The sequence below is a fragment of the Carassius gibelio genome, chromosome A1, assembly GCF_023724105.1.
Source record: "Carassius gibelio isolate Cgi1373 ecotype wild population from Czech Republic chromosome A1, carGib1.2-hapl.c, whole genome shotgun sequence".
NCBI lineage: Eukaryota > Metazoa > Chordata > Actinopteri > Cypriniformes > Cyprinidae > Carassius > Carassius gibelio.
The window spans coordinates 10,058,612-10,073,709 of record NC_068371.1 but is presented as its reverse complement, the minus strand read 5'-3'; the positions used below and the strand labels follow the sequence as shown (position 1 = coordinate 10,073,709).

The 15,098-nt window shown below is 36.0% G+C and overlaps 2 long non-coding RNA genes and 1 pseudogene across 2 annotated transcripts; 2 read left to right on the top strand and 1 right to left on the bottom strand.

Moving 5' to 3' along the window:
* Window positions 1–515: 515 nt before the first annotated feature.
* LOC127995660 (interferon-induced GTP-binding protein MxA-like) lies at window positions 516–8,706 on the bottom strand (annotated as a pseudogene).
* Window positions 8,707–10,259: 1,553 nt separating this feature from the next.
* LOC127943231 (uncharacterized) lies at window positions 10,260–12,146 on the top strand. Its single transcript, XR_008149611.1, has 3 exons — window positions 10,260–10,425; window positions 11,149–11,244; window positions 12,069–12,146. It is a non-coding gene; the product is annotated as an uncharacterized LOC127943231 (long non-coding RNA).
* Window positions 12,147–12,344: 198 nt separating this feature from the next.
* On the top strand, window positions 12,345–13,453 carry LOC127943211 (uncharacterized). Its single transcript, XR_008149603.1, has 3 exons — window positions 12,345–12,422; window positions 12,936–13,063; window positions 13,184–13,453. It is a non-coding gene; the product is annotated as an uncharacterized LOC127943211 (long non-coding RNA).
* Window positions 13,454–15,098: the final 1,645 nt, after the last annotated feature.

The following is a 15,098-nucleotide window of genomic DNA, read 5'->3' as shown; positions in this document are numbered from 1 at the left end:
TAAATTTATGTTACATTGATGCACTTCAGAGGCCAAAAGCAGCTGGACAACATTTTTATATTTTTATTTAATCGATTAAACTGAGAAATGACCGTGTATTACATGGTTCTTCATAAAGTGCTCGATTGATATTTCCGAAAAGAAAAACAGCATGCATGTTTACATGTTTGTGCTCCATGCTGATTGTCATAAGCATTTGATTTCGTTGCATTAAATCTGTTGCAGTCAACATTAAGAACTGAATGCTAAAAAGGTAAGCAAGGGCAAATGTCTACTCTCATGAAATTAAAGTTTTTAGGTTTCCTATGGTAACTTTCATCTTCCAGCATTTCCTTTACAACTGGCAGGCTCTAATTGTAAACCAGGGGTGTCAAACTCAATTCTTGGAGGGCTGGAGGCCTGCAGAGTTTAGATTCAACCCTAATTAAACGCACCTGATCCAAGTAATCAAGTCCTTAAGGAATTGAGTTTGACACCCCAATGAGCTCCATCTTGAGTTGGGTCCTCAGCGTAGATTATGCCTGAGACTCTTTATCCTGTTTGATGGCTTCAATCTTAGTCTAAGAAAGTACATGAAAGAATTGTTATTGTAACTGTTGTAAGAATTTAATTTTGTGTCATGAATCAATTATATTATTGAACGCTGAAAAGTTATGCAATTTTTTTTTTGTTTGAAACTTAATTGCATTATAAACAATAAAATTATAGTTTAACCACATTGATTTTTTTTTTTTTTTTTTTTTGCCAGAAACCAGTTGCAGCAACTACCCATTACTGTAGGGGGGGCAGATTCTGGCTCATACTGATCTGCACCTTTGAGGTTGGGAGGGCAGTGGAACCCCTTTTTTTACAGTCATTACATAGCCTACCTCCCTGCCAGAGACAAGCACTACATTTTAATATATCACTTTACAACAGAAGTCTAGAAACTTGAACATATTTACAAGTTCATCTTTATGCATTCAGTTTAAATAGAGCTCTGTTTTCCTACACCCCTAGAGAAGAGCTGTGGATGCCTGAATTATTGGCATTAACACAAAAAAAACCTACCTTTGCTATATTGAGAAGATTAGGGAATCCAACAAAGCCGAACTGGGCCAGCTGGTTGAACTTCTTTCTAACCACATCTGTGTTACCACAAAATACGCAAAGTGTCGGAAGCATAGGCTATTCTCCTTGATAGGATTGTCTCTGAGTAATACGTCTAAACTGAGTCTAAGAATGATTATGTGGTTTTCTTTCCTGGAAATCATCATGGTTTCATTTTGTCACCTGAACTCAGATTACAAATGAAGAAACATAAATGCTACCAAGAAACGCATAAAGTTAAGGTAAAACAGAAATTAATGACTTAACAGGTTTTAGCCTATTACTTTGTAATAAAGTTTTGTTACTTATTATGATATATATTATTATATATGCCTTCAGAACTGGCTTAATCAAGGCATATATTCAACAAGGTGCAGGAAAGCTCTAAGATCTAATCTTTTTTAGAATCTCCTCTGAGATTTTGGCCATACTGACATAATAGCATTATGCAGGCAGTTGCTTCAGATTTGTCAGCTGCATATCCATGACATAAATCTTCGGTTTCATGACATTACATTGGGTTAGGATCTGGTGACTGTGGAGGCCATTTGAGAGAAGTTCAGGAAACCAGTTTGAGGTGATTTGAGCTTTGTTGACAATACATCCTCCTGGAAGCTGGCTATGCTGTGTTCATAAAAGGATGGACAGGGTTAGCAGTAATACTCAGGTAGGCCGTGGCATTTAAACGATGCTTATAGTACTAAGGAGCCCCCAAAGTGTGCCAAGAAAATTTATTAATTTACTTATTGTCCAATTTTGGTGAGCCTGTGCAAATTTTGGTATCAGTTTCCTGTTCCTGCAGTTTCTGAAATGCTCAGACCAGCCCGTCTGGCACCAACAACAACATCACCTTTCTTCCTTTTCTTAGCTTATTTTAATAATATAATATATGTATATCTGAATGCTAAAACTGAATGATTCCATCAGTTAGACAATAGTTCATTAAACTGCTGTAATCGACTCTACAAAGTGATCCTAAAAAGTAAATAAGAGGCTGCGTACTTTCATCAGATTGTCCTGTCGGCTCAGTAAGCTCTCTCACCTTTGGCCAACGTCAAAGTGTTCTTTGAGCACATCTTCCTATGAAGCTCCAAAGTTGCTTCCTGGAGCAGCAGATAGCAGATCACCATTGGGATCTTGTCAGCCAGGCGCTTGCTTGCAATCTGGTGAGGTAGATAAGATAATATCTAAGGTATAACAATTTGAGCTACATCTGATGGCACTGAAAGCTTTGGTTGGGACTCTTACCTTGTAGTAGGACTCAAGGTGCAACTTCATCTCGCGCAAAAGTTGCATGACTGCCTTTGCAATTGTCTTCACTAACAAAATTGATTTTTTTTTATGTTTCCTATGGGAACTTTCATCTTCTTCCTCTTCAAGAATTTCCTTTACATCTTGCAGGCTCTGACTGTATATGCCATCTTGACTGTAAACAATGAGCTCCATCTTGAATTGGGTCCTCAGCATAGATTCTGCCTGAGATTCTTTATCGCTTGATGGCTTCAATCTTAGTCTAAGAAAGTATATACAAGATTTGTTTTTGAACCAAGTACATGCTTTACTCACAGGAAACTCCTAAACGATCCAAGAAGCTATTCCATTTTGCAAATTCATCCCGAAGTTCTGGACATTTAACACATTTAACTTCCTCCCCAGTGGTCAGGTTGAACATATCTTGAGTGAAAGCTGTTACTTTCTAAAATTAGTGAGGAGATGGATTTCAGTGACTACGTGATATTGGTATGACTCTTTACTAAATAGTCATACTTGTATAGTAAGATATAGTAGATTTCATGATGGTACTCACATCAATTAAAAAGCTCAGTCTTTCTGCAGGGTCTGATGGGGGTCCAACTCAGTTGTTAGTTTCTCAGCTAAGTTGGGAATAGTGGCAAAACCTTCTTCATAGAGTTTGCTGAGGAAAATGTAATAAATTATATAATAATGACCTATGTTTTAGATTTAGATTTACTAGAATCCCAAATAACAGGTACTTCTCTGTGTATGCACTATATGGGCGCCCCACAGGTGATTTACAAAGCAAAGTTTTAAATCTAAAAACTATTTTTGTCCCCTGCACCTTACAATCATGTTTTCATGCCTTTAGTAAGGTAAATGATCTCATTGTGCACAATGTCTACCACTGTCTCTTCACTGCCCTTATCCACCAGGTCCGGCTTTGTTAAGATGCCTGTAGTAGATAAATTATACAATCAGTATATGCATGGCAACCTATGGTTTTAATGACTTGTTGTTTGCACCTTATTTTTAATGTAAGTGCTCATGCAGCCAATTTTAACTTGACTGCGCCAGATTTCCAGTGTCATTCGCTTACAATTATTTTATCTTCTGGATATTGCAAAATGGTATTTATCACATTATTTTAATTCATTATTAAAATAAACACACTAATTTGAAGTTTTACCATTTATCGCATATTGTGGTTATTCTTCTAGTTATTTACCAATAGCAGCTGATTAATCAGAATCATTTTACCTTCTAAGAAATCAAGCCTAGTGTTTGTTCAGACCTCAAGGCTCAGTACTAGGGCCATTACCTTTCACACTTTACATCATGTTACCTTTGGGAGATGTCATCGGGAAGCAATGTTATGCTGTTGATACTGAGCTCTATATTTCTTTGAGGCACGGAGAAAAATACCAATTAGAAAAATTTACGGAAAGTATAGTCAATATAAACACCTGGAGGAGGAGAAATTGCTTAATTTATCAGTGTGCTATTTGATAGCGATCTTTCCTTTGAAAGCCACATTTCTAACATTTGTAAAACTGCATTTTTCCATCTTAAAAATCTAAATTATGACCTATGCTCTCAACGTCAAATGCAGAAACGTTAATTCATGTGTTCATGACATCCCTAAAAAACCTAAGAAAAACAAAGACACGACAGACAAAACAATAAACATTGAAAAGAAAACATGACAAGCAGTCTAATTGCTGTAGGCAAAAAAGAATTGCTGTACCTTGTGGTCCTAATTTTCCTTTGCAGTAGTCTGCCACTTGACCTGTTGCTTCTTAAGAAATTCTGATGAAGAGGGTGGGTAGAATCATTTAGAATTTTTAAGACTAAGGTCATCGTACAGTTGGGCTACAGTTAGCTGATCAACTCCAATGATCTTACTGGCTGTTTTGATTATTCGTTGCAGTTTGTTCTGGTCCTTAATGTACATGTTACCAAAGGCACAAATAAGGCCAAATGATAAGACACTCTGCAAGAGAGCTTTGTAAAACATCTGAAGAATACAGCTGTCTATTCCAAAATGGTTAAGTTTCCTTAGAAAAAACATCCTCTTCTGCAACCTTTTGGACTTTTTTTGTGCACATTCATTAAAAGTCAATTTATTATCTATTTCAACACCCAAATATGTGTATGTTGTGACCCGCTCTACCACTACACCATTTATATTTGAGGGTGGAACTATAATTCCCTTTTTATTAAAATCTACGGTCATCTCCTTTGTTTTCTTCACATTAACCACAAGGAAATTATCTTTACACCAATTAATAAAACCCTGCACCTCCCTCCCAAAGCTCTCTAAGGATGCAGTATTGGACTGTACAAAACACACTAATGCTGTATCATCAGCATATTTAAAAAATGTGTGGTTTGAGATGGTTGCTTGGCAGCTGTTGGTGTATAAGGTGTACAGAATAGGGGACAGAACGCACCCTTGTGGTGCCCCTGTATTTATGGCTTTTAACGATGAGACACATGAGTTGAATTTGACTTGTTGACAGTTCGTCAAAAAGTCAAAAATCCACAAAACTAATCTTGGGTTAACCCCAAGATGAACCAATTATTTTACCATCAGGTGGGGTTGGATTGTGTTGAAGGCACTGCTGAAATCTATGAACACAATCTTGACAAGACTTTTTGCTGTTCAAGGTGCTCATATATGTTAACTGTAAGAGTCAGCAGTGCATCTTCGACCCCTCTCCCCACACGATAAGCAAATTGGTTTGGGTCTAAGGATGGTGTGACCTCACATAAAAGCTTCAAGTTTCAAAATAATTTTTTCAAAACATTTCATTGCCATAGATGTTAGGGCAACAGGGCGCAGGTCATCAAGTTCCCTAGGTTTATTATTTTTGGGTAGGGGCACGATCAAATTTTTTTTTCCATAGAGACGGAACTACACCAGTGTCTATTGACAGCTGGAACAGCCTTTGAAAGGGCTGTGCCAACTGATCTGCGCACACCCTTAAAGTCCTGCTGCTAATACCATCAGATCCACTAGCTTTACGGGGATTCACATGTCTAAAATAAGACTTAACATCGTCTATAGAAATATCTATATCCACATACTTCATGCTACTAATTTCTTGAAAAATTAATCTTTGTTTCCAAATGCAATAACTTCAAAGTTTTTTCCTTGTTTAACTGAAGAAAGTTCGGGCACATCCAACTATTAATTTCACCAATACATTGGCAGAGGGAGTCAATGGGGCTGTAGACATTTGGAGATAAGGCTATTTGACTTAGTGGGAGCATATACAGGCTAAACAAGAGCGGTGCAAGAATTGACCCTTGTGGGACTCGGCATGTCATGGACGTCCACTTAGACTTATGCTCTCCTAGACTCACATAATACCCTCTCCCTTCTAAGTATGATCTGAACCATTTGAGTACCATCGCAGAAAGCTCGACCCAGTTTTCCAGTCTCTTTAGTAGTATGTTATGATCGACAGTGTCAAACGCAGCACTGAGATCTAGCAATACCAGCACTGATATTTTACCAGAGTCAGAATTTAAGTGAATATCATTTATTATCTTAATGAGTGCTATCTCTGTGCTGTGATGCGGTCGGAAACCAGATTGAAAATTGTCCAGGTATATTATTTTTGTTTGGAGAGTTTAAAAAAAAAAGACTATCCCAATTTTGAATATGACTGGGCTATGTTTGAGGTGGACGTTCAAGATTTTAATCAGGTAAAGCAGTTGATAAGTGCCCAGTTGTTCTGCAGAGACCTCCTTCCCAATAATAACTGTCGTCAAAAGCAACACAGAATAACATACTGTACTGCTCATCTGGGAATTTAAGGCCAGCATTTCTTTCACATGCATTTACTGTGAAATGAAACTGGAGAAGGTCAGCATTTATATTAGGCCTATGGTAATTTTGTTGATGTGTCTGTCTTGTTGCCAGAACGTTTTGTTTTGTGGGTTAAAGTACATCCAGCTGGATGTTATCAACCTCTTGAATAAACCACTGCTGATCACCCTGTCAGGATTTATTCTGCAGTAACAACCGGCTTATTCCTTACATATACCATGGAATTTACTGTAAGGTACTTTGAAGAACACTGTGGTGAAACTATGTCTGCCACCCACCGTACTATTTACTAAAAAAATATGATGACCCTGCAGAAGTAGAGAAAAAGTTTTGTGAAGAAAATGCTTCAAATGCATCCTGATGTCTCTCAAAGACAACATTTCTGAGTTGCCAATGTCCCTGACCCTGCAGAAAGACTGAGCAACTCCTATGTGTACTGTTACCTTTTTTCACTTAAAAATAAGTAATGTTCAACTGATCAGCACTTTTCTGACGCTTTAACAGACGTGTCTGGATTATTTGACAACTTTATTTTCCTTTAATGTATGAAAAGTTTATTAAGTTTAATCACTGGTCTCTTTACAGATAAAAATAAAAAATAAAAATCCTTTAGTGGTAATAAAGCACAAGAGTGCCCTCTAACAATATTCATAATTCCTTTGCAGTCAGCAGGAATATTGAGACAGAAGTTTGTTACTTTTGAAGTCAAGTATAGGGGAAGAGAGCTTCTAGGATTAATCGATTACAAGACCTTTGAAGGACTTGTCAAGGATCAGATTAAGATATTGGAACCAGCCTTAAAGACACTGAAGATCATCTCTGATTTGTGTTGTTTGTATATTTCACATCCCATGGACCCCATTTACACAGTTACTTTCATATGGACCTCCCTTTGCGCACATAGGCCCTTTGTCATTCTGAAGAATGATAAGGCCGGTTGCCCTGATTTTGTTCCTGGATCAACATCTTCTGATGATCCTGGATCAATATTATTGACCAAAAATATAAATTTAGCCCAATCCCAATCCCTACCCCTAAATCTAAACCTAACCCTGGTTGTAAGCCTAAAACTGAAATTCTCTGAAATCTCAATTCTGATTGGTTGATTAGAATGTTGTTCCAGGATCAACAAGAATGTTGATCCAGGAACATGTTGTACTTGGTGAAATCACGCTCGCCATTTCTGGATAAGCTTGACCCTGGCAGTTTTTAGAGCCTGTCTATAGCTGGACATACTGTTTTTCCATGCAATTCTAAAAACTTCCAAGTTAGTTTTTCTCCATTTGCGTTCAAGATTATGAGTTTCTTTCTTGAGAGAGTGGATATTACTGTTATACCATGGCACAGTACATTTTTTTCTAAGTTTTTTCAATTTGATGGGGGCAACAGCTTCTAATTAGAGAAAATAGTGCCAATGTTGCCAGTCATTTCATCTAGTTCATGTGTATTTTTGGGTTCACATAGCAGTTGAGATAGATCAGGCAGGTTATTTGCGAATCTGTCTTTGGTGGCTGGAACAACAGTTCTGCTCAGACGGTAACGCTGAGACATATAGTTAATGTCAGTGAAATGCAGCATGCAAGGTACAAGTAAATGGTCTGTAACATCATCACTTTGAGGTACGATATCTACTGTAAGATCGATTCCAAGCGATATAATAAAATTTTAAGTGACATTTTGCTTGATTCCAAAAGAGTTTATTAGGTCAGTAAAACTTAAGTCCTATTACATCATTTGTATTATCAACATGAATGTTAAAATCTTGGACAATTAGCACTTTATCAACTGTAACCAAAAGGTCTGAGAGGCTATTTTAGGAATTCTGTATACGGCCCTGGTGGTCTATGCACAGTAGCCAGAGCAAGAGATACAACAGATTTATTTTACATATCTGACAGTGTAACATTAAGCAGAAGTATTTCGAATGAGTTAATCCTATGTCCTGTTTTCTGGGTAACATTGAGAATATCACTATATATTGTTGCAACAGCTCCCCCACGACCAGTCTGACGGGGCTCATGCTTATAACAGTAGTTTGGTGGAGTAGGCTCATTTAGACCAATATAACCATTCGGTTTTAGCCAGGTTTCAATTAAGCAGAGTACATCATTAGCAAAAAATAAATGACTGAAAATTGTGCTTTCCAATCAGGATGGTAGACCGATGATATTTTTAAACAATTTTAAGGGTATAACCATATGTTTGGTTTAAAAAAAAATGTTTTTGTTTAAATCGCCATTACATCACTGCTCACAAAGAGGTATAAGAGATACACCATTGACGCCAGAGTTGCACTTGCCTCAGATTTCAAAGGTAAACTACATAGTCAACAAAACATTTTTGCCAAATGCATAACAGAAATGTATGCACTGAATTCCGTTTTTATTGTAACGTTTGCAATATACTTTGGTTTTGTTTTGTTTATTTGTTTTTTGAATAAGAACTTCTTAACTGTCATGCAGGTTGTGTTTATAATGTTTTAAATGATATAAAGTCTAAGAAAGAAAAAGTGCTGGCCCTAGTCACTATCATCACCTGCCCATCCCTGGGCTAAATCAGTAAATGCACACTGCTCTCAAGTGGGGCATCTCATACCATCCCCCACCATAATTTAAGCCATGCATTGTTTGACATTATTATTGATATTATTAAAAGCCTAGCTGAAGTAATAATAATAATAATATATGCATATCCATTACTGTATTTTATTTAAGAAATGTATTGTGCATTGCTTTATAAATGTTCATTATTAGTATTAGGCTATATGCTTAGTTCTTGTTCAGATAGTTTTTTTTTTTTTAAAACATCTGAAATATCCTCCAGAGGGGGGTATTTATCCATAATCAGACTGATAAGAGGTTGATATGAGAACAGAGCAGCACTGTCTGACTAGCAGGTCTTCTGGCCATGACTGTTTAAGCTCCAGGAATAAGTAATTTGAGTTTAAGTCATGCATGCTGTATTATGTATGCATCATGAGCTGAGGAAAAAAGAAAATGCATTTAAAAGTTAAACCCATTTGTCTTTTGTGCCATCGAAAGCTAGAACAGTTTAAATGAATTCATTTTCAGCTCACTAGCTCAGATTGGCAAATTCAAATTATTTTATTCCACAGGTCATCACATAATTTTTAGGAAAGGATAGAAATTATTCTGTCAATATATTGAACTCTAAATAGTTTCAAACTTTTACATTTTCATATATTGTTTAAGAAAAAATTACAGCAGTTTATGCTGTTTGTTTACCAAAAGTGCTTAAAAAATGAAGTTTTACTTCTCAAAACCAACAAGGCCCAAGTTCAAAGTAATGCGCCGAAATGCCTTTGAGAACTGTTAGTATCACCGGTTGTTTGACCAGTGTTTATTGACCAGAGCTCATTTTCAGGGACATTGAAAGATGTTGTAAATATTGTTATAAATGAGTTTTTAAAATGTTTATTCTGTGTCAGATACTGTATTTCCTATTACATCTAGAGTGTTGAAGAAGCACAATTGTGACCTCACTTGATCGTGTGACTTTACACATTAGCTGGTTCTCAAAGCACATTCAAGCCTCAGTATTGGGTTTTGCATGTTGTGGCATCACTATGATTGTATTTTTCTCAAAAATCATGAAACTGAAACGAGCCATTCTGAAGTTTAGGTGGATTGGAATGAGCTTCAAATTTTTGAGTCAGCCAACTAGTTTGAAGTTTATAGTGAGAAACAGTTGTAAAGAAATAGTGTGCCTTAACAATATGTTTATCTGTTACAACTAATTGTGGCACATATCTCTAGAGTACTTTCTACTTCTCTGATTGGTCAATTGCAGCATTAAGCTAATGTTATATATTTATATATATATATATATATATATATATATATATATATATATATATATATATATATATATATATATATATATATATTCACACACACACACACACACACATATATGTATGGTGTCCAAAAAAAAAAAACTTTTATTGATATTTATGGATAATGTTGTGTCCTAACACCTCTCTTGTTAGACAACCCATTCTCACTCCAAAGGCGTCAAAAACCGAAGCATGGTCAAGCGCCCCTAGCGTCACTTTTATGACGCCAAATATGCCTCTCGGCGTCGAATATCGAAGCACTACGACCTTCATTGCTTTCAGTGGGAAACTTTTGGCGTCAGAATTCGACACGACGAGGACATGAGATGTTTATCGCTATGAAATCACGTTCAAGAAGTCTCATTCAGCACACATCGCGATACTTGCTATCAGTTCCACAGTTTGGGTGAGTAGTCGTATGTACGCTCTTTTAATGCCTTTTATAAATGTATTCTGTCTTATTTATTAATCAGATTAGTGCCATATGTTTAATGGCTGTATCATATCGGTCATCCGCGGCTGTCTTTGAGTTTCATTGCGTTTAAATAAATGAACACAGCTGCTAATTAGTGTGATTAAACTATATCTGTCACCTGACGTGCCATAGACCTTCAATCCGTTTTATATTATTATTAATTTCAGGATCAATGATGTAAGTTGTATTTGTAGTAAAATCATGGTAATCATGACTCTTACAATAGTAATAAATGAAATGTGAAGTTAAAACACAGTAAACAGGACATTAGTAACTGTAACTGTAGTTTTACTATGGTATATTAATAATCAATACAACAATACAATAATCACCAAACCAGCTGTTTGTATCACTGTAATGTTAGTGTTTTTATGTGCTTTTATATGACAGATATCACAGTAATCATATGTTCTGTACCATGCTTTTAATACCTTTTAATGTGAATCCAAAAAAAAAAAAAAAATCAAATTAAAAATAAATAATAAAACATGCATTTTTCCATTTTGCAGTTCATTCATATCAGTTTATATTTAAATATATATTTATATATATTTATTATATCTAAATATTTTGCTCACAGATCATTATTAACATTCTGTATATAATTCAATTTTATTTTCTCTCCCCTTTTTTTATTTTTTTGTATATTTTTAGCTGAAAAGACGTAAAGGAAGCCCAGTGGTGTTTCTGGAGAGCTATTCCTTCAGAAATGGAGAAGACAGAAAGCTGCGGAGGCAGATATTTGCAGCAGTAAGTCTGTGATAGTTTGTCCCTTTTATCAAAAATTCCTGCTGTTATAATTTGTACAGCATTTGTTGTTTCTTAAACTGTTGCACTGTCCAAATACCCACACTTGCCATCTTTGCACTTGACCACTTGATTACTTATTTGACGTCTTTCCTGTATTTGGCCTAGTGTTCAAGTGAGCATGATGACCACAAGTGTGTGTCGAACTTTTCATGACCTGATGACTGTGTTTCCCAATCCTGATCCTGGAGAACCCCAGCACTGCACGGTTTTGGCGTCTCTCTTATCTGCCTTGGAGTCTTCACTGATGAGCTGATGAGTTGAATCAGGTGTGTTAGATCAGGGAGACATCTCAAATGTGCAGTGTTGGGGTTCTCCAGGACCAGGATTGGGAGCCACTGCCTTATGGGACACAGGTTTAGTGTGTGTTAAGGACGCTGTGCTTTGGCATTATTAAGACCGGGCAAAGTCTCGTTCACACACTGTCACGTACACACACTCTCAAGTGGCCAAGACTGCAAGTGTGGGTATCTGGACAGGGTCAAAGTCTTAAAAATGATCCCTAAACACAGTCGCACATCACAGTCTTAATAATCCGGTTTAACACTTGTATGATATTGTACAAGCCCCAAGACGGTCTCATCTGACACTATCAAAAGAATTCATATGACTATAGCTTGCTATTAATTACTTGCTTTCTTGCTTTACTTGCTTAATTATACAGCATCTTTACAGAGGTGTAATGTACAAGTTGCACGTAATTAATAATATTTCCTTCCTTCTGTCTTACAGGATTTTTTTGAGATAATGCTGTTCTTCTTTTTCAGGTCTGAAATATCAAGCTCAACAGCTCACTCAAGAGCCAACCCTCACAAACCTTCCTAAAAACTAAAAGATTACAGAACTAAAATTACTGAGTCTCAGCGAATCTTGCCATGATCAGCTCTTCCCAGGTACATTTGTTTAGAATATTTTTTTTAATCAACATTTACTCCTCAAATGCTCTGGTCTTAATCTTATTTTAAATTAACTTAATTATGTTTAATGAGCAATATTAATTGCACACAGAGTAAGTAGAGATTATCTTGTTTCACAGAAGAGAAGGAAGACCAAGGAAATGATTTGCTCAGGATGAGAAATGAAGATGGCCATCTTGTGCTCAAACAAACAGAAGTCCTCTGGTATGTGTGTGTTGAAGCAATGCTGTGTTATACAACATTTTATGATGATCTCTCACAGAACTGGTCATGTCAGCCTTGATTTCTTTTTATACTATTACAATTACAGCATGTTAGCAAAGTGTGACTGGACATTTTTAATATTATGTTTTTAAAAACACACCACCTGTTTTATTAGCAGACAAGTGTCATGAAATTGGTTTAGTTGATATAAACACCAATTGACATTATTTCATTGTTTTGTAAATGTTATGTTATAGATTGTGAATTGATAGTTGATTGGTTTGAAGCCAGGCCTTACACTGCACAGACTAAAACACGTTTGTGAGAGAAGTCAGGAACTTTAGAGAAAGATTCTAGAGGAAGAAAACACATTTACTGCAACAATAGATGAATTCTAGAGTCTCTGAGAACTACACATGCTAATGCAGTCTCATGAGCAAGACCTTTGCCTCTGTAACTTTTTCTTAATTCTTGCAGAATGACATTTTTATTGCAGTATTTTAATTTTTACAGATGATCTCATCAGCCATATGAGGGGTTTTGACCAAGTGATGCTCTTGAAAGGAGTGAAAGAAGAGGATGTGGTAAATTGTCTTCAGAGAAAAAGCTTCTCAAAAGGTCTCAAACCAGCTTGAAGAATGGTAAGTGTACAGTACTACAAGGGTCATAGTTGCTCACCCTGCTAAAATCACACAGAACATAAGCTGAACTCTCTGTCCATTAAACAACTTCATCTGGATTGTTTGTTTCACTTTGACCAGGTCTGGGATCTTAGGACTGAGAGATCCTCTGGCTGAGAGAAGCTACACCACATCAGTGCTGGATATCAACCACAAACTGTTTCCAGACACGAGAGAAGAAGAACACAATGGGGAGATGAAACCAGTTTAGATGTGATGATGGCAATCATTATTTTCTGGAACAGTATCTCATGTCTTATATGTATCACATGATCTGTATCACAGTTGACTGGATGGGACTGTGTGACTTTTAAGGACATTTCATCACTCATCTGTGAGAACTGATTTATATATGAGGTTAATGTATTTTTGATAATTATTTTCATTGAATCTTATTTGTCTTGATGCTACTTTATCAACTTTATAGTCTATGCTTCAATAAAATGAAAATGCTGAATATTGTGTTCTGAAGATTCTTGGTAAATACATAATTTTACTAGGTAGGCTCATATGTGTTTATTTTAGACTTGGAAAAACGACATATTAATTATTGGGATTATTTTTTATTTAAGACATAAACATTTTTGATCGGATTAATAACATCTGGGACATCAGTACACCAGAAAGTAATTTTTTTATATTTTAGTAACAAATATGCAAATTTTTTGTGAAATAAAGGGAGTTGCGAGATTAATTATTCTGCATTACAAGATGGTGCCATGGGCTTTATTGTTACAAACACTTGAGGGATATATGAGAATGTAGCAGGAATGATCAACGTGGATCTTGTACTGCATTAAAACCAAGAGCATGCACATTACTGATGTCCAGCACATGAGGAGCAAGATATGGGGGTGAGGAGGACATTTTTACACTGATTTTTGCTAATTAGTTATATATATATATATATATATATATATATATATAAATTAATATTCTTAGCACTGCATGAATTTGTCCTTGTGTAATAGTGAAGTATCACAATGTGTATACACTGTCCTTGATTACTGCTTTACAGTGGGGAATAGATAAAGGCAAGTTGTTGCAGGTTCATCCATTATATTTCTTGCCATTTACTTAAAAAATCAAAGAAATAATCTATTATTTTCATTATTAAATCATTTCTTTCTAATTTTTCCATGTTTCATCAGATGGCCTCACAATGTCCTGTCAAAAGGTATAATAGCAATGATGTAAGAATTAGAAAACAGAGGACTGTGAAAACTGTCAGATATAAATGTGACTCAGCTCAGTTTGTTGTCCATGATGAGGAGAATACATATATGTAGGTTTTACTGCCCTTCTACCCCCAGGGGCCCAGTAGCACCCCCCGGAAGAGCCCAAAACTGTACATTTCAAATGGCTGTAAATCAGAGTGCAATTAACATATCAAAGAGGAAATGGGCAGGATTATTACTTATGCTATGCTGATAAAATAATGTTGAGCTCAGTTTTCAGAAATAAATGGAAAGCTGGCATAAAGGCATTTTAAATATTGCTCACTGTAAAATACCACATTTCAGCCTGCCTCTCAAATATATCATGGAGGTTTGCACAATGAACATATTTAGATGTCCAGTTTTCCTTAAAATAAATAATTTATTTCGTTTCGTTAATAAAAAGTTTTAAACTTCATTACCCACAAGCCTCCGTCGTTCTACCTATGGAAAGGCAACACTAGGGGGCTTTTTTTTGTAGTTCATTGAAGTTATGCTTAGGGTTAGGATTAGGATCTCGCTAAAGATGTCATTTTTCTCAAGATAGCAACACTTCATTGTTGACTTAATATATTACTAATGTGATGATAGCAGCAAAACATACTTTTTAACATGATGCGCTGTTTAATATGGGTTAAAAGATAGTCCAACCACAGACTGTCCTGAAAATTCATAGCCAATGACATCAAAGCTGAGCAGCGGTGTCACACTTCCTCATCCATTTATGACCGATGTCTTTCGTTTTTCGGCTGAAGGGATAGATTCGGTTAACAATAGAT